General features: G+C 37.7%; 1 long non-coding RNA gene across 1 annotated transcript; it reads right to left on the bottom strand.

Moving 5' to 3' along the window:
* On the bottom strand, positions 1-26448 carry LOC113619303 (uncharacterized). The gene is made up of 3 exons (XR_003432338.1): positions 26434-26448; positions 15704-15709; positions 1-196 (listed from the first exon to the last, which is right to left on the bottom strand). It is a non-coding gene; the product is annotated as an uncharacterized LOC113619303 (long non-coding RNA).

The following is a 26448-nucleotide window of genomic DNA, read 5'->3' as shown; positions in this document are numbered from 1 at the left end:
TTTTTCTCCTTATAGATGACAAGGTAGCACTGGATTGCATTCTGAACGTCTGCTGCAACCTTCGTGTACCGTTCTATGTTCAGGTCCTGTACCTCAAAAACTAACGGTGCCCCCTCAAATAAAGAAAATCTCTTTGCCATTTCCTGCATTGTGAATCTCTTCGGTTCCTCAGTTACTTCTTCTTCCCCTTGTCTCTCTTTGTCCTTTATCTGGGCCTCCAATTCCATCAGGTCTTCATTAGTAAGCTCCTTGTGTTGCACAGCAAGGCATTCAATGAAGTTGTCCTCTTGCAGAACTGGCTTGAAATAAAGACACTGTACTACTGTACTCTATACATTCCTGTACAGTAAAGTACACAAAAGCACAAGCACTTGTAGAGGATGCACACACATGACAATGTACACCAGACACGTGAACTAACGTACATGATTGGACATGCGGACGCATGTTCGCATCTTCAAAAGTTCGCAACTGGCAGGTTCGTATGTAAGGAACTTACTGTAATAGTCACTCAAAACAGTTTGATTTTATGTTGGTATATTTCCAGTAAAAAACTAAAAGTAGAAACAAAACAAAAAAAGAGAGAGACATAATAAAAATAACAAACGAAATAAGCCTATTTAGAAGTTCCAATTTCTCAAAAACCCTGTCATCGACAGTAAATATTTCTTAAAACAAATTTTAATCCTTTTGATTGAATTTAAATCCATCTTTTCCTGTTTTCCCACTGAAATTACTTAGTTGTGTGGTTATATTTGTGCTTTTTTCCCCCCACAGATCATGATATATGATTACTTCCTAATCCACATACTGGGTCACATTTAGCCTTTCTCTCTCTTTAAATCATGCCACAGCCATTTATTTCTATGTCAGTGTTTGGCCCTTGGGAAGATTTATGAATACAAGAGATGTGGTGAGTTATCCTTTTATTTCATATGTTAAAGTTTTCATTATGTATTTAGTAACATAAGGACAATGGAACTATCCTAAAGGCCACAGTTAACTGTTGCTAATTGTTGCTGGTATGATGCAGATCATGCTCTATTTCCTCTTTTGAATGTCAACTTTGTGGAAAAAAAAATCTACACAGGTTGTCTTTACTCCATTACCAGTTCAATTCTAAACTCTTCAGATCTACCATCAGTCTTCACTACTGTGCTAAAAATTGTTCTCACAATATCTAGTTAATAAAATATAATTATGTATTTTCAGTCCCAGTCTCCTGGATTTCTCTAAGTAATTTTGTCTTCACTAACCAGATTCTTGAAACGATTTCTACCTTCAGCTCCATTTTGTTTTATTTTCCTAATTGCCTGGTAGCTCTTTTTGTTGTTGTATGTTTGTTTCTACATCATAAAAATGGACATCTTCTAAAATCTAGTTTTCTAAAGTATAGTTCTCAATCTTATTCTCTTTTCTAAAGTATAGTTTTCTAAAGTATAGCTTTCTAAAGTATAGTTCTCAATCTTATTCTCTTTTTACTATATTCTCCACATACATTAATCCAACCAATTTTACAGCTTGAATTACTATTTTAATGTAAATGATGCAAATCTTTTCCTAAGACAAACTGGCCGGCAGACCAGCTACTCCATTTGCTGACAACATATTTATTCAATCTTAATTTTTATTATTTTTTTGTTAAATATATTTCAGTTCATTCCCCTGAGATGTTATTCTTTCTCTATTTTTCAATTCATTCTATTGAAATATCCATCCAAGATTTTCTCAAATGTCTTCCTATGAATGAAAAACTCTTCTTGATTCCCCAAATATAATTACTTCTTCTGTATGCCTTCTGTTCGTTTGTTTGTCTTTTTATCGCACTTGTCTTACTCTACCTGTTTTTTTGCTATTATCTACTTGATTGTTTAATCCTGTCTGTTAAATTATAATCTTTTTCATGGTGGATGTCTTAGTCTAATCAGGCTGTTATAACAAAATACCATACACTGGGTGGCTTATAAACAATGAAAATTTATTTCTCACAGTTCTGGAGGCTAGGAAGTACAAGATCAAGGGGTCCACATGGTCACATTCTGGTGAAGGCCACTTCCTGGTTCACAGCTGGCACTTTCTCCCTGTGTCCTCACATGATGGAAGGGGTGAGGAAGCTCTCTGAGTTCTCTCTTATAAGGGCACTAATCCCATTCATGAAGGCTCCACCCTCATTGACCTAATTACTTCCCAAAGGTCCCACCTTCTAATACCATCATCTTTGAGGGTTAGGATTTTAACATATAAGTTTTGAGGGGACACAGACATTCAGTCTATAGCAGTAGGATTGATATCTTTATGTCCTTGTTTTCCCTGCAATGTCTAGGATATAGTGCCTTCAACATATTGAGTGAGTGGATGAACTGAGTTTAATGTTTCAACATTTCAAAAAAGTCAGTCTCATAAAACAATCCATAAAACAGTTGTGGAGGAAGAAAGCAGTTGGACAGCATACGTGATCTACTTTTGAGATAATCAGAAAAGAAGGCAAAGATGTGCATCCAGCTGAGATTGAGAAGTAACTGCTTCCTCTAGTCATTGGAGAGCTCAGCCTGCAGTACATTCATACCAAGACAAAATTCATGATGGACATTCCATATAGGTATATGGCAACTTTTGACCTCTACAATATGATAAAATCATTAGGACCAAATCTTCTACATAAAACATATTTACCAGAAGTTATTGATTATATGCCCTGGTTTGCCCCGGGATAGTCCAGGCTTCCACTATTGTCTTTAAATAATTGTCATCCCCTTCTCCTTTAGCTCTCAAAAATGTAACAGTTTGAATGAATTACATGATCATCTTAACTTAAGTAATAAACATACACACTACTATATATAAAATAGATAACCAACAAGGACCTACTGTATAGCACAGGGAACTATACACAACATCTTGTAATAATCTACAAGGGAAAAGAATCTGAAAAAGAATCTATATATGTATATATATACATATATAACTGAATCACTTTGCTGTACACCTGAAACTATCACAACATTGTAAATTAATTACACTTCAACAAAAAAATAAAATAAAAGTTAAAAATAAATAAAAAACAAATAAATAAATTAAACACACAAGCCTGGGTAGTTTGTCTAATCTATATCTCTATGGTTGCCAATCTGTGACCTTAAAAATTCCCACACTTGTCACATTTTTAGCAAAGTGACTCATGCCAAATTCGACATGACTGGCATAATAATTAATTAAAAATTAATGGAAGGCAAGAATCATTGTGTTCTTTCCCTGTGTGACTAACAGGGCCTTGCACATTATTGGCCCTTGCATGGGGTTTATTAAATTAGACACATGTTCTAAGGGGCTGATATTAAATTTCCCAATAAGAGAGTCCCTGATATCAGGGGGTTTCCATTAAGTCAGACATCTAATACATTTTTCAGGTGATTTTCCTTGTAGCAAATTGGAGAGAGCTTTGTAAAAAAAAAAAAAAAAAATCTAGATGCCTAATTGAAAGAAGATTTGCAATTGACATAACAGTAACTACTCATTTTTAGAAAAAAAAAATGTTGAAAATACTGATGCTTTTTCCAAAAGTCACATTTAACACCTTTCAAACTAACCCCCTCCCAAGAAGAGCTCGTTTGATGTACAATATTCAGAATGTAGACAGATTCAGAATGCACACAATATTCAGAATGCCAGAAATTTTTGTCATTTAATTATTTGAATACTGAAGAGTCAACTCACAGAATTGAAGCTACTAAGTAAAGACAAGATTAGTGCATAGAAGAATAGGATTCCTTGGACTCTACTATCTTTCTCCTCCCTTTGAGTGATTTTCAATATATCAAAAGGTGAAAATTTAAAAAGAGTTCCATTTGTTTCATTTTCAACTCTTTATCATCCACCTATTTCTTAGCAGCAAAAAACAATTTCTTAGAGAAGAAAAAAAGGAAGCAGCTCTTTCCCTTACTCTCACCCACCATCATTTTTAAGGTCTCATTAAATGAAAAAATAGATGTCTCATTGAAAGTGCAAAATTAAAGTTACTCTGCCACCAAGTCCATTAACCACTCCAAGAGGACTCCCTGATGCTAACTTTGATAATGTCCGTTAGACGTACATGCTGTGAAGAAGAGAAATGAAGGTGAGAACAGAGAAATGATAGAAGCAGAAGAGAAAATTTGGCATCTGCCTTCTAATCTGCAGCACTAGGATTTCCTAGAAAATAGACACACAATCAGTCATGTCAATTAATCCACACTACATCAATCCTCAGCTAAAGGATGTCAACCTCATATGATGGGAACAGGAGTATGTAGAGCATACCATCAGACATATTAGAGAGACGGCTGATCAGAAGTGCTCACTTAAAAATGTGGTCCAGGGCTTCCCTGGTGGCGCAGTGGTTGAGAGTCCGCCTGCCGATGCAGGGGACACTCGTGTCCCGGTCCGGGAAGATCCCACATGCTGCGGAGCGGCTAGGCCCGTGAGCCATGGCCGCTGAGCGTGTGCGTCCGGAGCCTGTGCTCTGCAACGGGAGAGGCCACAACAGTGAGAGGGCCGCGTACTGAAAAAAAAAAAAAAAAAAATGTGGTCCAGAATGTATAGCCAGTGTTGCAGTAGCCAATTCTAAAATGAAGTCCGGTTACCCTAAGTGTATCAGAGTTTGAAATTCACTATACGGTAAAAAATGATTCCCAGTGTAGGTCCAGGAGATAGCATGGGATTCAAAAACTGAAGGATTGTAGCAAAGGGGTTAAGGTGGACAGGTCAGGGGACAGAATCAGAATTTTGATTTAAAAATATTTCTTGCCACTTTTCTTTAATTGTATTTACTCACATGTGTTTTGCCCTACGAGTGTGTGCAGAACATTGGCATGTGGATGAATGAAAGAATAAAACGTTATCTAAAAGCACTTAAGCCTTATTTAATAAATACTATGGCAAAATAAATGAGGTGTTTAGATGTCTTCTGCTTCTCCTCTAGGCCCAACACACACCTTCTCTCAACCCCCTGGTTTCAGTCAGCACTTGATGACAGGGTAGCTGTGAGGTCCTCTTCCTTTCTCACCCTCCTACTCTTTACTCAGAGGTGGCTGAGAGAGTACTGAAATTTGTACTCCTTCCAGAATTATGAATTATGAATATTTGGAATAGACATACCAATTTATGTCTCAGTTGGTGGCTAAAGTGATATTCTACTAGAATTCAAGATTGGCATCCAACCTAATCTGCTGGTACTCATGCTGGATCTCTTATTACATATTTTGAACATCACCTTTGGCCAGTGGAGTGTATCTACTTCAAGTTTATAAAGAACAATTAAACACTAATCATGTCTTAGTCCAGAACTTCCCTATTCTCTATTCTTTCTCTAATTCAAGATCACAAAAATTATCTCCAATACATTCTTATAGAACTTGTATAGCTTTACTTCTTTTAGATTTTTGATCCATTTTAAGTTAATGTATTTTGTATGTTTGTACGGTTCTATGTATCAAAGTTCTTTTTTTGTTTGTTTTTGCATACTGCTATGTTGATATCCAACTTTTCCAGCACCAGTTGCTGAAAAGACTCTCCTACATTGAATTACCTACAAAACTATTGCTCACGTTGCTTTAGATCTTTGGGATTGCTGTTGCTCATGATATGGTAAAAATATCATATTTTGTGTGCTAGACATAAAAAAATCTTTGACATCATATTTCACAGACATAAATTGAAGATAGATCCTTATCTGCATCACCATTATTCTTGAAGAATTAAAGATATGCTAAGATAGCAAATTATCACGGTGACCTCCTCTTTGCTCTTACGTATATTTTACAGTCCTGCCCTAACTGGTAAATTACACAGTTGGGGAAAATTGAAAAACAAAAGTATGATAGATAGAGAAAATAGACTAGAGATTAGAGTGGAGTAGTTGGTATGTATTTTGTCCAATATAATCTCAACCTTACTAAGTAACTCATTAGCAATTTGGAGATCTAAGGTACATTGGGGAAAATGGCACAATTTAACTGAACAGGGGAAGGGAAATTTTCTTTGACATTTTCTAAGGGTTATCTCCCATTATACTAAGAAAATGTGGCAGCATTTTATTGGGACCAGCAAAAGAGATAAATTTTTGCGTGAAACCCCAAACTCTGGCCCAGGAAAGGTCTTTAGCCTTCAAGAAAATGAAAGTGACAGACTGCAATACTGACTGCCTTTATGTTTCCCTACTCTTTCTATTCCCTATAGGATAGAGAACTGATTAAACTCTGACTCCAGAATGTGAAGCCAAGAAGTTTCATAACCAAGTAAGTGTCTTTAGCATGCCCAAGTGTTGCTACGGAGATCAGAATTTCTTGAACTTGACATTATAATCTGCATTAGCTTCTCTAAAAATGGTAAAATAGATGTAGTGTCAGAAAGCTGATAATTCCACTTGCATGTCTCAAATCCCATCACGCACCCTGATTTTTCAATTTTCTTAAATTTGGTTTGCTGTTCCTGTTTATTGCTACAGTATACATTAGAGAAGATATATTTATGTCAGTCTCATTAAATTGTCTATGTTAATAGGTCAGCAAATAATCTTTTTATGGGTATCACCATTCAATTTAGAGGATTCTAAACCAGAAATCCCTGGCGTCAAAATATCTGTAGTTTAACTACAAAATTAGCAATAGGTCAGGCAAAAGTTATGGGACTGTCTTAAACTGAGACTTATTCATGCTTGAGGGCATTTATGTTTTCTTCTCAAAGCTCAATTCAACAACCAACTCATACTCTACTTTCTATTTCTGGAGGTTTCAGTTGGAGAGCTTTAGCATCCCAATGCCTTTGAGATTAATTTTGACAAGTGCTTCCAGGCACACCTTCCCAAGGTCACTGGGTCAGTCTGGCAAGCAGCTAAGGGATATACAGAAGGAGTGTACTTGACCCTGGGATAAATCATCACAGTACACTTGGCTGTGAAGTTACTCATTAAAAATCTTGACCTTCCATCCTAATCAACATCATGATTCCTCTTCTTTATAGCTTTTTTGTGTGTGCTGAACTCTTTCTGTATTCAGGTAAGAAAGGTTTAACATAATACGGTTCTTTTGAAGGTGCTTGGGTTGGGCAGGACTATAGTCTTATTACACAAATATAGAATGCTTTGGTTTTCAAAAGAAAAGGAATATTTAAAAGCCATTTCTAATCGGCTGACTATGACTGTCCACTGATCTATTTCTGTATCCAGCTCTCTCTTCTCATGGTATAACTGTGTCAGATTATTTTTCTTCACATGATTACTCTTCATTTTTATTTCCTGCCTAGATTTGTAAATTCTGAGTCCTTATTGTTTACTTTCTTCTTTAGCAAAAAAAAATATATCAGGAAGGACAAGAAACTTCTCTATTTCTTGCTGTTTTCTACACCTTCCAATTTCTGAATGGAAAGACAGGAAGCCACATTTCAAATACATGCCCAGCTATAGAGCAGAAGCATTCCAGGCCATAGTATTTTAAGGTTTTAAAATATCTTCAATGACATCTTACTCAGATTCAATCCATTTGATTCATAACTGGTATTATACATCTTAAAAAATTTTACTGAAATGTGGATGCAAGTGGTGCTTCAAGCTTCAGTGATTACTTTGGTTGATCTGTCGTGTGTCAGTATGTTTGAATCTTCAGTGTTGATAACTTAACGACAAAGCTGGGGGGTTGTGGGAAGAGGAAGAGCGACTAAAATGGATTTTACTAAAATCTGTACTGCTTGTCTTTCATTCCAGTAGCAACTTCTGGAAGACCTAGAGGTTTCAGGGCATAGCCAGTAAAGATTTTGAGAAGCATAGGTACTGATTTTAGCAAAATTTCCCCTGAAATATTGGGAATATTTCTTAATCTGCCCAGTACACAGGGATAGTGTTTAACCTGCAATAAAATGTACTTGTTTATTGTGTCTACTAGTTTTTGTCTATTTTGCCTGTGTTCCCAGATAGAATGTAAGCTCTCTAATGGCAGGAGTTTTTATCTGTTTTATTAATTTATGTATTCCCCAAGCCTAAAAGAGTTCATAGCACATAGTTGGTGCTCACCAAGTAGTTGTTGAATGAATGAACAAACCTGTGTCCTTTTTTATATATATAAATTTATTTATTTTTGGCTGTGTTGGGTCTTCGTTGCTGCACACAGGCTTTCTCTAGTGGTGGCGAGCGGGGACCACTCTTCGTCGCGGTGCACAGGTTTCTTATTGCGGTGGCTTCTCTTGTTGCAGCGCACAGGCTCTAGGTGTGTGGGCTTCAGTAGTTGCAGTAGTTGTGGTGCACAGGCTTAGTTGCTTCGCGGCATGTGGGATCTTCCCAGACCAGGGTTCGAACCCGTGTCCCCTACATTGGCAGGCGGATTCTTAACCACTGAGCCACCAGGGAAGTCCCACCTGTGTCCATTTATTACATGACCCTCAAATTGCTTTGCAATAGCTTTGGAACTCTGACTCCATAAAAATTACATCCTTTAAAAATGTATTTAACTTATATACCTTGTATGTAGACACAGCGTCTAATACAGGGATATGCGCTGTAGGAGATTCTAAAAAATATTACTAAGAAGGTCGGTATTATGGACTGAATTGTGTACCTCCAAATACATACGTTGCTCTAACCTCCCATACCTCAGATTGTGACAGTATTTGGAGATAACGTCTTTACAGAGGTAATTAAGTGAAAATGTGGTCATTTGAGCAGATCCTAAGCCAATCCTACCCATGTCCTTAGAAGAAGAGGAAATTAGGGCACAGACATGTATAGACAATGTCAAGACACAGGAAGCAGATGGCTATTTATAGGTCAAGGGGAGAGGCTTAGAGCAGATCCCTTCCTCATGGTCCTCAGAAAAATTCACCCTCCCAACAACGTGTCTAGACTTCATATTTCTGAGAAAATAATTTTCTGGTCTTTAAGCCACCCAGTCTGCAGTGCTTTGCTATAGCAGCCCTAGCAAACTAATGTAGCAAGTTTACCTATAACATTAGAATTGGGAAAGATTGACAAATCTGCCCAGCATAGAACATATGTTATATTTTTACACAACAATATTGGGCAAGATATTGATTGGCACATAGCACTTCTTTTTGTCCCTAAGACCTGTGTTCAGGTTTGGCTGCTCTCGGACCCATGCCTTTCTAATGGAAATCCTAAATTGCCCATAAGAGGAAAATTTTGGTGGGAACTCAGTGTTCACAAGTTGAATTATGAACTGGCTTTGACCTTCCCCACATGCATTCATATTCTGCTTGTACTTAGAGTAGTTGTTATGGGTCAACTAGGACAGTGCTAATTGCAATGGCATTTGTTAACCATAATAAGAACAATCCATTAGGATGATGGTATAATAACTACAACAAGCAAACATAAAACATATTAGTGGTATCGGGCTAATAATTAACCTACGTTTATGGTTTAGTTATCAAGGAGAGTAAAAGAGAGGGAATGAATAGATTATATATAGAGAGATTGTCTGCAGATTGGTTTATATGTATCTGCATTTACATGGGATGAAACAGGCCAAAAATTCAGTGAATTGTTTAACAATTGACCAAAGGATTTTGTCTTAAAACCAAAAGGCACTCTTGCTGATTTGATAAGATTTTCTCACTCACTGGGTCTTAGACAAATAGAGGAAACACCTCTGCTAGAGCAAAGACCTTTGGCAATGGAAAGGATTTTCACCTCAGCTACACCAAATCAGCTCATTTGTGAACTAAACATCTTCATCTCAAGCTCAATATGTCTCAACCTTCCCCGACAACAACTGATCAAGAAAACATATGGCAAAAAGAGAGATCTAGTCAAGAGTCCTAGACTTCAACAAGAGGATTCTAAGAAGAAAGTTATTTGGAGATACTTCATCCATATTCACACTGATGTTAAAATGTTCCTTTGCTTAGCAAAGCATAGAGAGGGCCCCTCTAAACAGGTATTGTGTAACTTTAAACTGTTGGTTAAGTAAGGTGGGTGCATGTGTGTGCACGCACACGTGCAAGTGTGAGTAAAACTGAATATTTACTCTCTTAAATATTAGATTTATCAGTAGTATGTATGAACTTAAGCTCTCCTATCTAAGTTCTCTCCGTGGGGCTTCCCTGGTGGCGCAGTGGTTGAGGGTCCGCCTGCCGATGCAGGGGACACGGGTTCGTGCCCCGGTCCGGGAGGATCCCACATGCCGCGGAGCAGCTGGGCCTGTGAGCCATGGCCGCTGGGCCTGCACGTCTGGAGCCTGTGCTCCACAACGGCAGAGGCCACAACAGTGAGAGGCCCGTGTACCACAAAAAAAAAATAAATAAATAAGTTCTCTCCGTTATAAAACAATTTCTCTTTTATCCCACATAATCACTTACTTTGTCTCTTTGGTTGCCCATTTGCTTTAACCCTCTATGATTTCCTTCTCTGGCTCTGGCTTTTTGTTCAATTTATACATAATTTGTTCATAGCCTGGTGTACTTTCAGTAAATATACCTCCTCAACATAGCATCTCCCCACCCTCATTGTTACTGGCAGTTATTAGCCCCGTAGGAAATCTCGTTAGATAAAAGAAGTCTCCCTCATTTTTCTACCTACCTCCAAAGCCTTCAAAAATTTTATCTGTCGAAATAGATATCGATATACAATCTTTCCATCATTATTTATATTAGATAGATGGAAAGGTAGTTAGGTCATTAGGTAGGTAGGAAGATAGATGGATAAAATCACATATATATAATACAAATAAAAATATATTTCATATTTGTATAATATGTGTGTTGGACATTTTTGTAATTTTTGTATTGAGAATTTATCAAGAACTAGAAGAACAGATCAATAAAGGGATTCAGATATAACCTGAACTCAGCATACTATACTCTTCGAATGTTCGCCTCAGCCCGGCGAAGACATAGGCAAATGATAATGGCTCCGAAGGACTCATTAGTGTTTATGCTGGCAATGCACTTTTAAGAAAAGTAGTCAGAGTTTATCATTGACTGTTTATCATGCTAATCCACAAAGACCAATTGGAATTACTATTGCTCTAAGCACTATCATCATGAGTGTTGCTGCCTAACATTCTGCCAAAAGGAAGAAATTTTAAAAGGGGAAGGAAAGAGTAATGAGCTAGGTTAAGAATGTGAAATAAATGAATAATTAAATAAACTTTTACTTGATAGTGTGAAAGCTACAAATACAGAATAGAGGGAGAAAAAACATCACTATCCTATTTTTCTGTTCTCCCCTTCAGTAAATCGGTACTTTAACAAGGAAAGAAATAAGTCGACAGCGGCCAATAAATCAATAGTCTAAGAAGACTCAAGTAAAGGCTTTTTTGAACTTTTAACATTGTTAATTACCTATAAAGTACCTAAAATACTACAGGATTTTTCTTTCCTTCATTCCTTATTATATTTTTAACATTTTCTACATTAAATTTTCTAAGTCTAAACTGATGATATTACTTACTCTCAATTCTTGTTCTGTGCCTATAACCAGAATATACTGTTATGAGTTGATCTCATCCATCTCGGTGGCTTTAAATGCTATCTATATACTGATGAATCCAAAATTTATATCACCAGCCCCTACTATTCCTTGGGGCACCAGTGATATACATTGACAAATGTTTATTACTTATTCAGCATCTGTATTTAGATGTTGAACAGGCACCACAAACAATGCCCTGAACTGAATTGTTGATTTTACCTCTCACACTTGCTCTATTTTCAGTGTTCCTTATATCAGCAAGTGTCATCACTATATCCCTAAGACCAAAATTTTTTTCTCTCACACAGCAAATCCAGTTCACAGCAAATCCAATTGAGCCTATCCATTCCACATTTAAAATGTATCCCCCTCAATAGCTACTCCCCTAGTTCAATTCCTGACCTCCTAACTGGTCTCCTTGCTTTTACTCTTTCCCCCTCTACAGTTTGTTCTCTAGACAGCATCCACAGGGATCTTTTTAAAATTCAAGTCTGATTATACACTTCCCAGATAGTAGAACTACATTGGCTTCCCATCACATTCAAACTCAAAGTTAGAAACCTTACAGTGGGCCCCAGAGACCTATATGATCTGGTCCCCGGACACCTCTCCAGTTTACTTTCTATCCCTCATACTCACTGTGCCCCAGTCATACTGGCCTCTGCTTTTCCTTGGACACATACGTGCTTCTACCTCAGGACTTTTGCCTCTGTGGTTTCTACTGCCTGGACATTCTTTTTCCAGTATCAGCATGGTTCATTCAACCTATTCTGGTTTTGCAAATGTCACTCCTTCACAGAGGCCTTTCCTGACCACCCCATCTATAACAGGGCTTAGAACCAGCTTTTAGTTTTATTGATCTTTGCTATCGTTTCCTTCATTTCTTTTTCATTTATTTCTGATCTGATCTTTATGATTTCTTTCCTTCTGCTAATTTTGAGGGTTTTTTATTCTTCTTTCTCTAATTGCTTTAGGTGCAAGGTTAGGTTATTTGAGATATTTCCTGTTTCTTAAGGTAGGATTGTATTGCTATAAACTTCCCTCTTAGAACTGCTTTTGCTGCATCACATATGTTTTGGGTCGTCATGTCTCCATTGTCATTTGTTTCTAGGTATTTTTTGATTTCCTCTTTGATTACTTAAGTGATCACTTCGTTATTAAGTAGTGTATTGTTTAGCCCCCATATATTTGTATTTTTTACAGATCTTTGCCTGTAATTGATATCTAGTCTCATAGCATTGTGGTCGGAAAAGATAGTTGATACGATTTCAATTTTCTTAAATTCACCAAGGCTTGATTTGTGACCCACGATATGATATATCCTGGAGAATGTTTCATGAGCATTTGAGAAGAATGTGTATTCTGTTGTTTCTGGATGGAATGTCCTATAAATATCAATTAAGTCCATCTTATTTAATGTATCATTTAAAGCTGGTGTTTCCTTGTTTATTTTCATTTTGGATGATCTGTCCGTTGGTGAAAGTGGGGTGTTAAAATCCCCTACTATGATTGTGTTACTGTCGATTTCCCCTTTTATAGCTGTTAGTATTTGCCTTATGTATTGAGGTGCTCCTATGTTGGGTGTATAAATATTTACAATTGCTATATCTTCTTTGATTGACCCCTTGATCATTATGTAGTGTCCTTCTTTGTCTCTTGTAATAGTCTTTATTTTAAAGTCTATTTTGTCTGATATGAGAATTGCTACTTCAGCTTTCTTTTGATTTCCACTTGCATGGAATATCTTTTTCCATCCCCTCACTTTCAGTCTGTATGTTCCCTAGGTCTGAAGTGGGTCTCTTGTAGACAGGATATATACAGGTCTTGTTTTTGTTTCCATTCAGCCAGTCTGTGTCTTTTTGTGGGAGCATTTAATCCATTTACATTTAAGGTAGTTATCGATATGTATGTTCCTATTCCCATTTCCTTAACTGTTTTGGGTTTGTTATTGTAGATCTTTTCCTTCTCTTGTGTTTCTTGCCTAGAGAAGTTCCTTTAGCATTTGTTGTAAAACTGGTCTGGTGGTGCTGAACTCTCTCAGCTTTTGCTTGTCTGTAAAGGTTTTAATTTCTCCATCAAATCTGATTGAGATCCTTGCTGGGTAGAGTAATCTTGGTTGCAGGTTTTTCTCCTTCATCACTTTAAATATGTCTTGCCAGTCCCTTCTGGCTTGCAGAGTTTCTGCTGAAAGATCAGCTGTTAACCTTATGGGGATTCCCTTGTGTGTTATTTACTGTTTTTCCCTTGCTGCTTTTAAGATGTGTTCTTTGTATTTAATTTTTGATAGTTTGATTAATATGTGTCTTGGCGTGTTTCTCCTTGGATTTATCCTGTATGGAACTCTCTGTGCTTCCTGGACTTGATTATTTCCTTTCCCATATTAGGAAAGTTTTCAACTATAATCTCTTCAAATATTTTGTCAGTCCCTTTCTTTTTCTCTTCTTCTTCTGGGACCCCTATAATTCGAATGTTGGTGTGTTTAATGTTGTCCCAGAGGTCTGTGAGACTGTCCTCAGTTCTTTTCATTCTTTTTTCTTTATTCTGCTCTGCAGTAGTTATTTCCACTATTTTATCTTCCAGGTCACTTATCCATTCTTCTGCCTCAGTTATTCTGCTATTGATCCCTTCTAGAGTATTTTTAATTTCATTTATTGTGTTGTTCATCATTGTTTGTTTCCTCTTTAGTTCTTCTAGGTCCTTGTTAAATGTTTCTTGCCTTTTCTCTATTCTATTTCCAAGATTTTGGATCATCTTTACTATCATTATTCTGAATTCTTTTTCAGGTAGACTGCCTATTTCCTCTTCATTTGTTAGGTCTGGTGGGTTTTTACCTTGCTCCTTCATCTGCTGTGTGTTTTTATGTCTTCTCGTTTTGCTTACCTTACTGTGTTTGGGGTCTCCTTTTCACAGGCTGCTGGTTCGTAGTTCCCGTTGTTTTTGGTGTCTGTCCCCAGTGGTGGTTCAGTGGGTTGTGTAGGCTTCCTGGTGGAGGGGAGTAGTGCTTGTGTTCTGGTGGATAAGGCTGGATCTTGTCTTTCTGGTGGGCAGGTCCATGTCTGGTGGTGTGTTTTGGGGTGTCTGTGGACTTATTATGATTTTAGGCAGCCTCTCTGCTAATGGATGGCGTTGTGTTCCTGTCTTGCTAGTTGTTTGGCATGGGGTGTCCAGCACTGTAGCTTGCTGGTCGTTGAGTGAAGCTGGGTCTTGGTGTTGAGATGGAGATCTCTGGGTGATTTTCGCCGTTTGATATTATGTGGAGCTGGGAGGTCTCTTGTGGACCAGTGTCCTGAAGTTGGCTCTCCCACCTCAGAGGCACAGCACTGACTCCTGGCTTTTCCCTTGCTTAATTGATACAGGAAGTCTAGAGGAGGCTTGAGTATGAGGAGTGCTTTTTTCTCCAGAGGAGAAAAAGCTCTGGTAAAGTCTTTTCCTCCTGAAGGAAATCTTTGTTATTGAGAAAGCTCTGGGTGAATTTCACAGTGATTGCTCTTGTAGGCCCCTTAGCAGAGCCAGGACGGGTCTTCTTCAACTCTTCAACATGAGAGCATGGTGGGATTCCTAGAGGTTAAAACCCATGAAAGTCAGGGGGATCCTTAAGACTGAAGCTCCCATGAGTTTCTCACTCTCTTGCTAGCCCATACTTAGCCTCCAGCAATTCATCAAAATTGCCATTTAAGTGTTCCTACTGATGCTGAAAGCTCAGCCTCTGCACACTAGTGTCGAATCAAACCTCAGAGACAGAGTTTTGGGTGAAGGAGAAAAGAATAGCTTTATTTCTTTGCCAGGCAAAGGGGGACACAGTGGGCTTGTGCCTCTCAAAAATTATGTGTCCCAACCTGGGAGGATTTGATAAGGAATTTTATAGCAACAGTTCAAGGGTGGGTTGCTGATAAGATTAGGGCATATCCAGGGCCTCCATTCCTCTAATCTGGTCTCAGGTAATCTTGTAGTGAAACCAAGCAGGACCCTGTGAAGCTCCTGGGTATGGAAGCTTTTCTGTTCCCCTGTTTCTTGACTCCATCCTCTATGACCTTCCCTGAGTTTCAAAGGGCAGATTAGAACAGTTGCTAATCAGGGAAGGGAAGGGATGAAAAGACAAGGGCCGGGCGGCCAGAAAACAATAGTGCAGCCTTGGGGCAGAATCCTGGTTCTACCTCAAGGGATAAACATAACAATGTCTTTAAGCTCTTTAAGCTGTCACCATTCTTCATACCAGAGAAAGACCACCTGAGGCTACATTAAAGCAACCCAATCCTTTGTATCTGCTTCTCATACTCTAAAAACCCTAGCTAGGTGAGAACTGTTTGCATACAGAGAAACTGGGATTCAGGAGAATATTTCTTCAAGACCCAAATGCCAAAATTCACGCAATCAGCACTTACTACTTTATCTTGGCTTTCTGCCCTTCCTTCTTCCATTTTTCCTCTTGCTTCTTCCATATGGTCAGAAGGGCTGGCATTTCTAGATGTGACCTGATCCTCATTGGGTGTTTCTGTCTTGGTTAAATGCCATCAATATCTTCAATCATTATTCTCCAAATTAGAGAAATTTCTTCATTATTTCCTAAAACCCCACCCCAAATTTGTCACTGAGCTCTTTTGTTACAGTCTGACTGCATTTTTGGTGTTTGACCACTGACAGTTTTCAAGCCCCATCTTTTCCTACCTCTTGCCCCACAGCTAAGAAAGCCAATAAGAAAGTCTTCACTCACCTTCCCTTGGCACCAGCAGGAATTGAACTATGCAAACACAGTCCACACAGGAACACTTACTCTAGCCTCCTTACCCTCTAACCAAAGTAAAAACAGAAGTCCCTCCCTTTGCTCAAGTTTTTGTGCCTGGCCTACTATCATATGAGCATTATTATATATATATAATGGTATATATACCATTATATGAGCAATAAAGCTTTTCATAACTTCTTGGCACATGTGTGATATCATCAATCTAGACATATTAACAAATTTTGTTAGAGGTAGAGATAGGTAACCACAAAATACCTCTGCTTTTGAACTTTTCAAATTCTTCCTTGTATCATCTGATATCTCCTCTTGACTCTTTTAAAGCAAAACACTTCAATGCACCAATTCCTCTACTCCCATTATCTCTTGAATATAATTCAGAAATACTTTCACTCCCACCTCCCCACAGAACCTCTTCTTGAGAAGTTCAGCAAAGATCTCATTGTTATTTAATCCAAAGGTCAATTTTTAGACTTCTTGCTTGAATTACCAGCAGTGTTTCGTTCAGTTGATTACTCTTTCCACTTTGAAAAAATTTCTTCTGGCTTTTAAGAAAACTGTAATCACTAAGTTTCCTCCTTACTCACTGGTGCTTTTTTTCAGTCTCTAATTTGTTCCTCCTCTTCTACCTATTATCTTATTGTTGGAATGCTCCAAATATCTGTCCTTAGACCTCTTCTCTTCTCTGTCAAGACTACTCCCTTAGTAATCTCATCTATGAACTGAGAACTGCCAAATTTCTATCTCAAGTCTTGACCTCTCAAACTCCAAAATTATAGGATTCAATTTCCTACTCAACGTCTCTACTTAGATGCCTTAATATCCATTTCAAGTTTACCCATGTCAAAATTAGACCCCTGATATTCTTCCCCCCAAGTTTCTCCACCTGAAGTTTGTCTCATCTCATTTAATAACCACTCCATCTTTCCCTGAACACACCCTTATGTCCTCCTTATTGCTCATACCTCACTTCCAATTGTCAGAAACTTCAGTTGTCTCTATCTTCAGAATATTTGAAGAAACTGATACATTCTCATTATCTCCACCGCCATCACAGGTCCAAAGTGTCACTATATGAAAATCGGTTATTGCAATATTCTTCTAACTAGTCTTTCTCTTTCTACCATTGATCCCCACCCCCACCATCAAGTCTATCAAAACAGCAGTCAAGAGTTATCCTATTAAGACATAAAGCACAATGTGTCTCTCCATTTCTCAAAACCTTTCAATGGTATTCCATCACAGCCAAGGGCAAAAGCCAAAGTTCTTACAAGAAACTACAAAATTCTAAATAGTCTGGCATCCCACTGTCCATCTGATGTAACACCCTACTCCTCTCCCCATTGCTTCCTTCATCCCAGCCACACTGACAGGCCTTGCTGTTTCTAGCACACTTCCATTCTTTGATATTTTGTTGGTATTACCCTCTGTCTGGAATGACTTTCCCCAGATAACTGAGTGGCTTGAAACTTCACCTCCTTCATATTTATCTAAAATATTACTTTATCAGTAAAACCATCCCAAATCACCTTATTTAACCTCTCTTTCCACCTGGACTTCATGTCCTCCTTCATTGCTTTTTTCTCCATGGCACTTAATATATCTATCTATCTATCTATATTTATCTATATAATTAATATGTTTATTTTATGTCTTATATCAATAGAATATAATGTCCACAGGAGTAAAAATGTTTTTTCTGTTTTGTTTTTTCTGCATTCACAATACCTAAAAAACAATGCCTGCTTATAATAAGCGCTCTGTAAATATTTATTGAATCACTGAGTCTTCCTTGTCCTTCCAGTTCTCATGCCATTGTCCTGACTTTGACCCTCATTACCTCTTTCTTGGCCTTTTGAAATCATCTTCTAACTTGTCTCTCTGTGTTATGTTCCAAACTCCACAAACCCATTATTTCCTAAAGTAATCTTTCTGAAGCATATCTCTGCTTATACTTTTGTGCTCAAAAGCCTTCACTGACTATCCACTGTCAAAGATAGTTTTTTCCAAATACTGAAGTGCAACAGCATCACTTGATTCATCAAACTATAGATTCCAAGGTCTCATCAAAATCTTTTAAATAAGAATCTTTAGGAGAAGGCCAAGGTACCTAAAAGTTTTAAAATAAAATAAAATGTGAGGCACAACACATTTCAAGGATCATGAACCCAGAAATCCTAGGAATGCCTCCAAGATAATTCAGAAATTTGACCTCAGCCTACCTTTCTAATCTTCTCTTTCTTTCTCTCTTCCACTTTATCTACCCAGTGCAAGTATAGGTAGTTAAGTAATGTGTGGCTTTGGATTATAGGTAGAGATTGTTACATATGGTAAAAGAAGTAAAGAAAGTATAGAAGCTAATTTAAAAATTAAAAAACAGGAAAAGGAAGTTTGTTTTTCTGAGAATAGAAAATCATACATGATCTTTAATATTTATTTTGTCTAACTAATTCACTAACTCTAAAGGGATAATTAGGTGAAAAAAATTTTTTGGTGAAAAAAGCATGTTCTCATTAAAAACTAAGATTATGTTCAATATTGAGGATTGGTTAAAGTCAAATTATTTAAAAAATTTTTTTCTTTAATGAGAGAGTTCTATTATTTGGTATTTAACCATTAAATAGTTAAATTTCAGGTGGTAAAAAACACAAATGACAAGGTATGTCATCAGTTTTTATTCCTTCCATTGTTAAAAATTGGTTAGTAAGGTAAATTTAAAGCTTAATTTTAATATAGGAAAATCTATATATTTCTAAATTTGAAGCTTCCTATAGTAAATATGAGAGCACTTAATAAGAGATTCATAACCAGACAAAATTAGATGATATCAGTAGGCTTACATGTGGGAGATTTAAATTTTTTATTCTACAAGAGAATTATTAAAGTTATAACACAATATTACTATGAAGTATAAACATAAGATATTCATCATAAAACTCATGGAGGAGCAAAATTTGTCTCCCCAAAATGTCTCTTTGGCATGAGGATTAATTTAGGCTGATTATTTTTGAGAAACAGAAGACCCAAAAGAATTCTTTCTTTTGCCTAAAGAATTTAGATAAAGGGCTTGTTTTGGAACAGAGCTATCACCAGAGATACCTGCAAAGAATATGGTCTAGGTGTAGTGGGGGAAACCTGGCAGGGTCTAAAGATCAGAGCCACTCCGTGTCTCATTGCCTCTGCATGGACCAGCAAACATTTATCAAACATGTACTTTTCCATCTTAATGTCAACTTCCTTCCTCCTCTCTGAAGTCTCAAACCACTACCTGCAACATCCTCTTTTCTCTTTAGCTGAAGATGGTATTTAAGGTGAGGATTTCAGCTATTTGAGCGAGTAACCCAGTTTTCCTGGATCCTCTCCCATGTACACAGGTTATTAAACTTAGATTTTTCTCCTGTTAGTCTATCTCACGTCAATTTAATTCTTAGATGAGCCCAAAGAACTTAGAAGGGTAGAGGAAAATGTCTTTTTCTCTAACAAATTCAAGGCACTTCTAATGAACTGAGTATGTATGATTGCTCTTAGGAAGTCCTGTCTACTTCCCTCCAAACGACATACTACATCACCGCAGGAGACATTTTGCTCCCTCCAGGTGATCTCGGAGAGACAGCAGCAGTGAGCAGTGGCCTGAAGCGATCTTAGTTCCCTGCCCAGGAATTGAACCTGGGTAGCCTGGATGAAAACCAGGAATCCTAGCCACCAGACCAGCAAGGGCCAGATGCTAGAGGCAAATTTTCCTTAGCCCTTGCCCCCACTGAAAATGCATTTCTCAAGGAGGCAAAAACTGTAAAAACAGGTACAAAGTTTATTATTAGAGACATAGCACAACAAGTAGGAGAGCACACACAGAAACAGTTTGTTAAGACAGAAGCAAGGCTGAGATGCACACCCGGAGAGAAAGGGTGTGGGCGTCCCCGCAGTGAGGAGGAGTGCAGTAAAGTGGTGGTTAAATCATTTACATCGGGCAGTCCTTCGGGTCTTTGTTTACCTTTGGCCAATTACCTGATTTCTTTTTCCACATCTGCCCTGCCCTAGGACCCTCCCCAACATGCATGCACAACTTTTTTCCAAGATGGATTCCAGCCCAGAGGCCTATGCGGGGCCTTGGCATCACCTATTCTGGGGTGGTGCCCCCTCCTTTTTGACCCCCCAGGAGCCTTTCTGCACATGTGCAATGTCTCCCTTGCCCCAAGGATGGAAGATATGTTTGATCTTTTATTCAAACAGGGTTTAGCTCCTCTCTGTTCCTGCCATGACTGTTATCGTAAAGTGTCCTCAGGAGACAAAGCCTGGCTACCTACCCTGTTTCTGTTGTTATTTCTATTTCAATGTGCAAACAGGAGGCTGACTGTAAATGCCTAACCTGGAGTCCACCTAACTCCTGTGTCAGGAAATGCAAACAGGAGGCTAGTTGTAAGGGTCTGGCCTAAAGCCCACCTTTTTCCTACCCCAAGCAATGTAAAAAGGAGGCCAGTTGTAAATGCCTAGCCTGGAGCCCATCTATCTCCTGCCTCACATGGGTTCTGCACTTTGCTTCCTGTTGCTTGCAATTTCATCAATTTATGTTTAAATTTTAATTCTATCCTCAAGAGGCCATTTATTTCCCTGTTAGTATTACCTCTATAATCTGGGTACTCTATCAGTACATGAATCACCAGCTCTACTTAGAGTATTATGGTTTGGCCAATCTGGCTTCCTCTAAGAATGCTTCAGAAAAATCATTTGACTATAATATGCACCCAGTCTTTGCATTTTAACTCGACTGTGTCAGAATCCCTGTGCCCATATATTACGTAAGCATAGATAAACAACTCACAAACCATTGAACCAAGATGATTTTATCCACAGGTTAGGCCACCCATTTACATTTCTTTCCTTGGTATTTGAAATTTGAATACTGAGAGAGACTGAGACATTAGTTAGCAAAACAGGGCGTGGGGAGAAGCAGATACAATAAGTACAGACAAGTGAAAATAAAGTCAGAGAAACCAGGGTGAAGGTCCATAAGATCCAGTCGCTGGGATCCTGGAACTAACCCCATTTTTGACTATCTAAGGCCTAGTTTTTCAGCATTTGCAGATTTTTGTGAGACTGCTGTAACCTCCCCCCTTATTTGAGCAAGCTTGAGTGGATGTCCATTCCTTATCAATCAGAGATCAACCGAATGATCCCAAAGACTCTACAATATCATTTGTTCAATTATCCTGTTGTGTTTGTGTGTATAATTTGTGTGAATTCTTCTGTTTTATATTTTTGTATATTTTGTGTGATTTTCTGTATCTTTCAAAAATAAAATTTATTTTATTTAATTAAATGAGCAGAAATAGTATACAGCACAATCAATGTAATAAATAAATTTTGATGTTTATTTTTTTGTTGTTGCTTTGGGGGTTTTGTTCATTTATTTTCTTGTTTTAAAAAATTTGGTGCTTTTTATTACATATTAAAATATTTTTTAGAAAGCCTGAATTTCTCCTTAACTTGAGAGTATAAGGTTTGTTTTATATGGCAATTCCTCTGTGCTTTACTTGTCTCTTAAGTAATCTACGGCTGGAAACAGACTAACTGCAAAGCCTGCACCACCCTAAACAGGCACCAGGTGATAGCTTATAATTGAAAAAACAGTAATTAGAAAAATATTGAAAGTTACTCAATAAGGAAATGCCTTATAATTGAATCCTGAAGTCAAACATCCCCTGATGTCTAAATGCCTTGAGCAGCTTCTCTTAAAAGAAGAATATTCTGAAGCAGATCTTTAGGTAGCATAGGAATTGTCAATTTGACTTGTTTTTAAATTATTATTTCAACATCTTGATTAGAAATACAATCTCACACACAGCAAGTTCATCTAAATAAACCAGTACCAAAGGTAAAATGTAAGGTAATCAAAGTAATTGTCTATATGACATCAAATATTTGGATATTTAAGGTTAGGTATAGAAAACATCTAATTAAATAACCAACGTCACTTTATATTCAGAGTGTTACATAAAAGTATCTCCATGTACACTGAGATTATTAAAAAAAATCACTATAAATGTAATTCTGCTGCCTAGCTCATTTACTCATATGTATATTGTTTCAATCATCAAGTGGTTCTCAATGTGTGGTTCCTGGACCAGCTGAATCAGTATCACCTAGAAACTAGTTCAAAATAAAAATTCTCTGTCTCTACCCCAAACCTAACTGAATTAGGAACTAAGGGGTTAGAGTCCAGAAATCTTTTTTGTTTTGTTTTGTTTTGTTTTTTGGTACGCGGGCCTCTCACTGTTGTGGCCTCTCCCGTTGTGGAGCACAGGCTCCAGACACGCAGGCTCAGCGGCCATGGCTCACGGGCCCAGCCGCTCTGTAGCATGTGGGATCTTCCCAGACCGGGGCACGAACCCGTGTCCCTGCATCGGCAGGCGGACTCTCAACCACTGCGCCACCAGGGAAGCCCAGAAATCTTTTTTTTTAACAAGGCTTCCAGAGATTACAATGCAGCCAACATTTGTGAAGCATCGCTCTTGGAGAAAGATTGCTGAGTAATGTACATTGTACCAAAATGTAGAAAATCAAATAATTTACAACATAATAAATGGTCAAACTAAAAGATAATATGAAGTCACCTTCTCGCAAAATAGAAGTCATTTATTTGAAGTTCATTTGATGTTTTTAGATTGAATGCTGCTCCAATTACAACTCAAAGGGAGGTCCTTCACATCATAATCTATGTGACTGGTCCCTCCTACAGATGTAGAGATGGCACAGTCCAAATGACAAAACACTGGTCCTGGTGTTAGCAGCACTTCATGAAGTCCATTCTTCGCCTCTCTGTGTGAGGCACAGTATTAAAAAAAATATCCAAACTGTAGTAAATTATTGTGACATGATGTCAGGTCATCAATTTATTCTTATTTCAAAATTTTAATGTTAAGCCTCTTTCATTTTGAATCCATACACGTTAGTGTTCAACTATTAGGTATGTAGATTGTGTGTGTGTGTGTGTGTATGTGTGTGTGTGTGTGTGTGTGTGTAATGTATGCATGTTCCTTATATAAGGATTTACTGACAGTCCTTTTCTGTCAAACGTTTGGTAAGATCGAGAAAAAAAAAATCCTTCATGTGACTCTTCCCTCTTTCTGTTCTGGGGATATTTTTAAATAATAATCAACTTAAGAGAGTGGCTATCTGAGTACAACAATCTAGCATTCAACACGAGCCTTGGAATTTCTACATTCTCTCAATAACAGTTTGATGAGGACAGGCTTTGGCTGCAGACTCCAACACTCCATATGTTTGATTTAGAATATTTTCCATGTTGTCACTATTTTTTCACAGATGCACAGATGAAAGGCAAAGTAGATTAAGCTGCCATAAAATACTAAGCTGTATTTTACAACAACCATACAATGACTACCAATGAATCTCTGCTGAAAATTGTCATGGGCAGGCCCTTCCTTTTCAGCTTTCTATTTAAGTAGCACAGAAAGAAAGGGTTGGAAGCAACCCAAAGAAGTCATTCAGCATCTTATCCTGTCTCTAATAAAGTCTGTACTTTGACCTACCCAAAAAGAAAGTTAATTTATTCTTTTGCTTTGAAGTACACAAAAAGAAAAACTTGATAACATTCTAGTTTAGAAGTACTTAATTTGCTTGCATACCTATTGTTTACCTATGCCAGTTATGTACAAAGAAACTTAAGTCATGGTCCTTGCCCTTAAAAAATCGCATAACGGTCCCAAATCATACTTAGCTAAGAATAACAAATGTCAAAGGCATTACACATTAAAGGAGGCTTCACAACATTCCTGTAAGATAGGTGTTATTATTATCCTCATTTTAGAGAAGGGGAAATTGATTTTCCCAAACGTACATAACTGAGTTTTCAGAGTTAACATTTACATACACGTAATCTCATTCTAAAGCCCATTCTTATTCCTCTACCCCACATTTCAACTTAACTGATGCCATTACTCTTCCTGGTTTTCACAGCAGTAAAAATGAGCAGTGAGTTGGGTCTGGACACCAACATGAGGCAGAAATAGTTCTTGAATATGTCTGACTCTCCAAATGTGACTTCTGGAGTCTAAAACATTCACTGAAAATGCGTACAATTATAGAATTCAAACACGATCTAATCCACTCTACCTCCTGAACTCACGGTCTTCATTGCTAATCAACCCCAGTTTAATTAGCTAGATGGGAGGACACCCTTCACAAAGAATGCATATATCAAATCATCATGATGTACACTTTAAATATCTTACCACTTTGTCAACTGTACCTCAATAAAGTTCAAAAGAAAGAGAAATTTAGCCTCAGATTCTTTATTTACAAGATGCTCATGGTGGCCATTACCAGAGCTTCAGAGTTAACATGTGAAATGAAAAGTCTTTGCTATGCTTAGACTAGTCTAAGTCTTATTTCCCCAGGTTTATAGTTAAACTGAGTACACTACAAATCCTTAGTAAGGTATATAGTACCATATAAATATTAAGTTACAAGTCCTGTAGAGTTTATTCTCAACCAACCATCTTTTTTGCTTTGTTGTAGAAGAAAATAATAATGATATCACAAAATAAATTCTTCATGAGAATTTCCAATAATGACTCCTCCTCTGAGTCAAGTAACCCTCTTCCTTCCTTGTCTTAGGGGGGATAATTTCAACAGGAGATTAGAGGCAGAATTCAGGCCTCATCAGATTGAGCCACAAGTGGTGGTTTTGAGGATAGAAGTATTGAGTATGTATTACTCTATTTAGAACCTTTAATCAAAAACTCTGTTTATTTGGAGGTGCAAACACATGCAACAGGTGTGAATTTATTCAACAATAATCGAATGTAAGAAATGTCATATTTTGAAGCAAATTACCCTGGCTCGCACCCCTCCACAGGTATTTTGCAGACATTCCCCACTGAAATCCTGCCAAATTGCAGAGTAGATTTGCATATAGGAAACTGATCTCCAGCATCCCTTAATCCTCACAATCCAAGGATCTCATTCTTTGCCCAGATCACGCTTATCACCTCTCTCTTCTTTCTGCCTCTAACCTTCTAGTGTCGTGCTGTGCGTTACAGTGGCCATCAGCTCCATATAGATATTAAGCACACAAAATGTGTCCAGTCTGAATTAGGTGTTCTGTAAGCACAGAAAAACAAAAACAAAACAAAACAAAACCAAAAAAACTGCATTTCAAAAACCTCCTATGAGGTCTTCCCTGGTGGCGCAGTGGTTGAGGGTCCGCCTGCCCATGCAGGGGACACGGGTTCGTGCCCCGGTCTGGGAAGATCCCACATGCCGCGGAGCGGCTGGGCCCGTGAGCCATGGCCGCTGAGCCTGCACGTCCAGAGACTGTGCTCCACAACGGGAGAGGCCACAACAGTGAGAGGCCCGTGTACCCAAAAAGAAAAAGGAAAAATAGGAACCTCCTATGAAAATAAGAGTCTTAAGTATGTCACTAACAATTTTTATTTTGACTACATGTTGAAACAATAATATTTTGGATATATCAAGTTAACTGAAATCTATTATTAAAATTATGTTTACTCTTTCTTTTTACTTTTTTAAAAAGACGGTCACTAAAATATTTAAAACCACATGTGTGGTTCCCGTTATATTTCTGTTTGACAGGGCTGCTCTAAGATAATTTCAGCTACATTTGTTGATGGACTTGTACTTGTGAATAATGCCCTGGATTGTTACTTATTTTAGAGTGTTACCCCAAACAAAGAGAATCAATTATCATACATTCTCTCATCCCTAGAAGAACTTAGAAAGGCACAATTTTGGCTGTCCCAGGAGAGGGAAAGAGAGAAAAACACTTAACTCTCTTGAGGAACTGAGAGAAACACACAGCATTTCTCAGTTAGAAGTATCTCAGAACTTGCAGCACTACTGTGAGACTGAAACATGGATCCAAGGTAAGAAAAATAGTTTCTCCCTGTGTTACAACAAATTATGTGTCATAGCATTACTGTTCCTAGTTACTCTGGGTTTCAGTTTCCGTATCTCAAATATAGAACAGGTCATTAAGCTGTTTCCCATCTAGATCTCCTGTACTCAATGGAAACCATGACTTTCCATGTCTTTAAACAGACAAATAATATGACTGAAGTAAAGAGAACCAGGTTTTAATCTTATAACCACATAGAAAGTTTAACTCTGTATCCTGACACAATTGACCATCCCACATCTAGATATATTGGGTAAGCAGATTATGGCAAAACCAAATTACTAGACCATTGGTCATGACCCAATTATTTTCACC

Source organism: Aethalodelphis obliquidens, unplaced genomic scaffold (genome assembly GCF_003676395.1).
Source record: "Aethalodelphis obliquidens isolate GAN/ISIS:26980383/991018 unplaced genomic scaffold, ASM367639v1 scaffold6, whole genome shotgun sequence".
In the NCBI taxonomy this organism is placed as follows: domain Eukaryota; kingdom Metazoa; phylum Chordata; class Mammalia; order Artiodactyla; family Delphinidae; genus Aethalodelphis; species Aethalodelphis obliquidens.
This window is presented reverse-complemented; position numbering and strand designations above follow the sequence as displayed.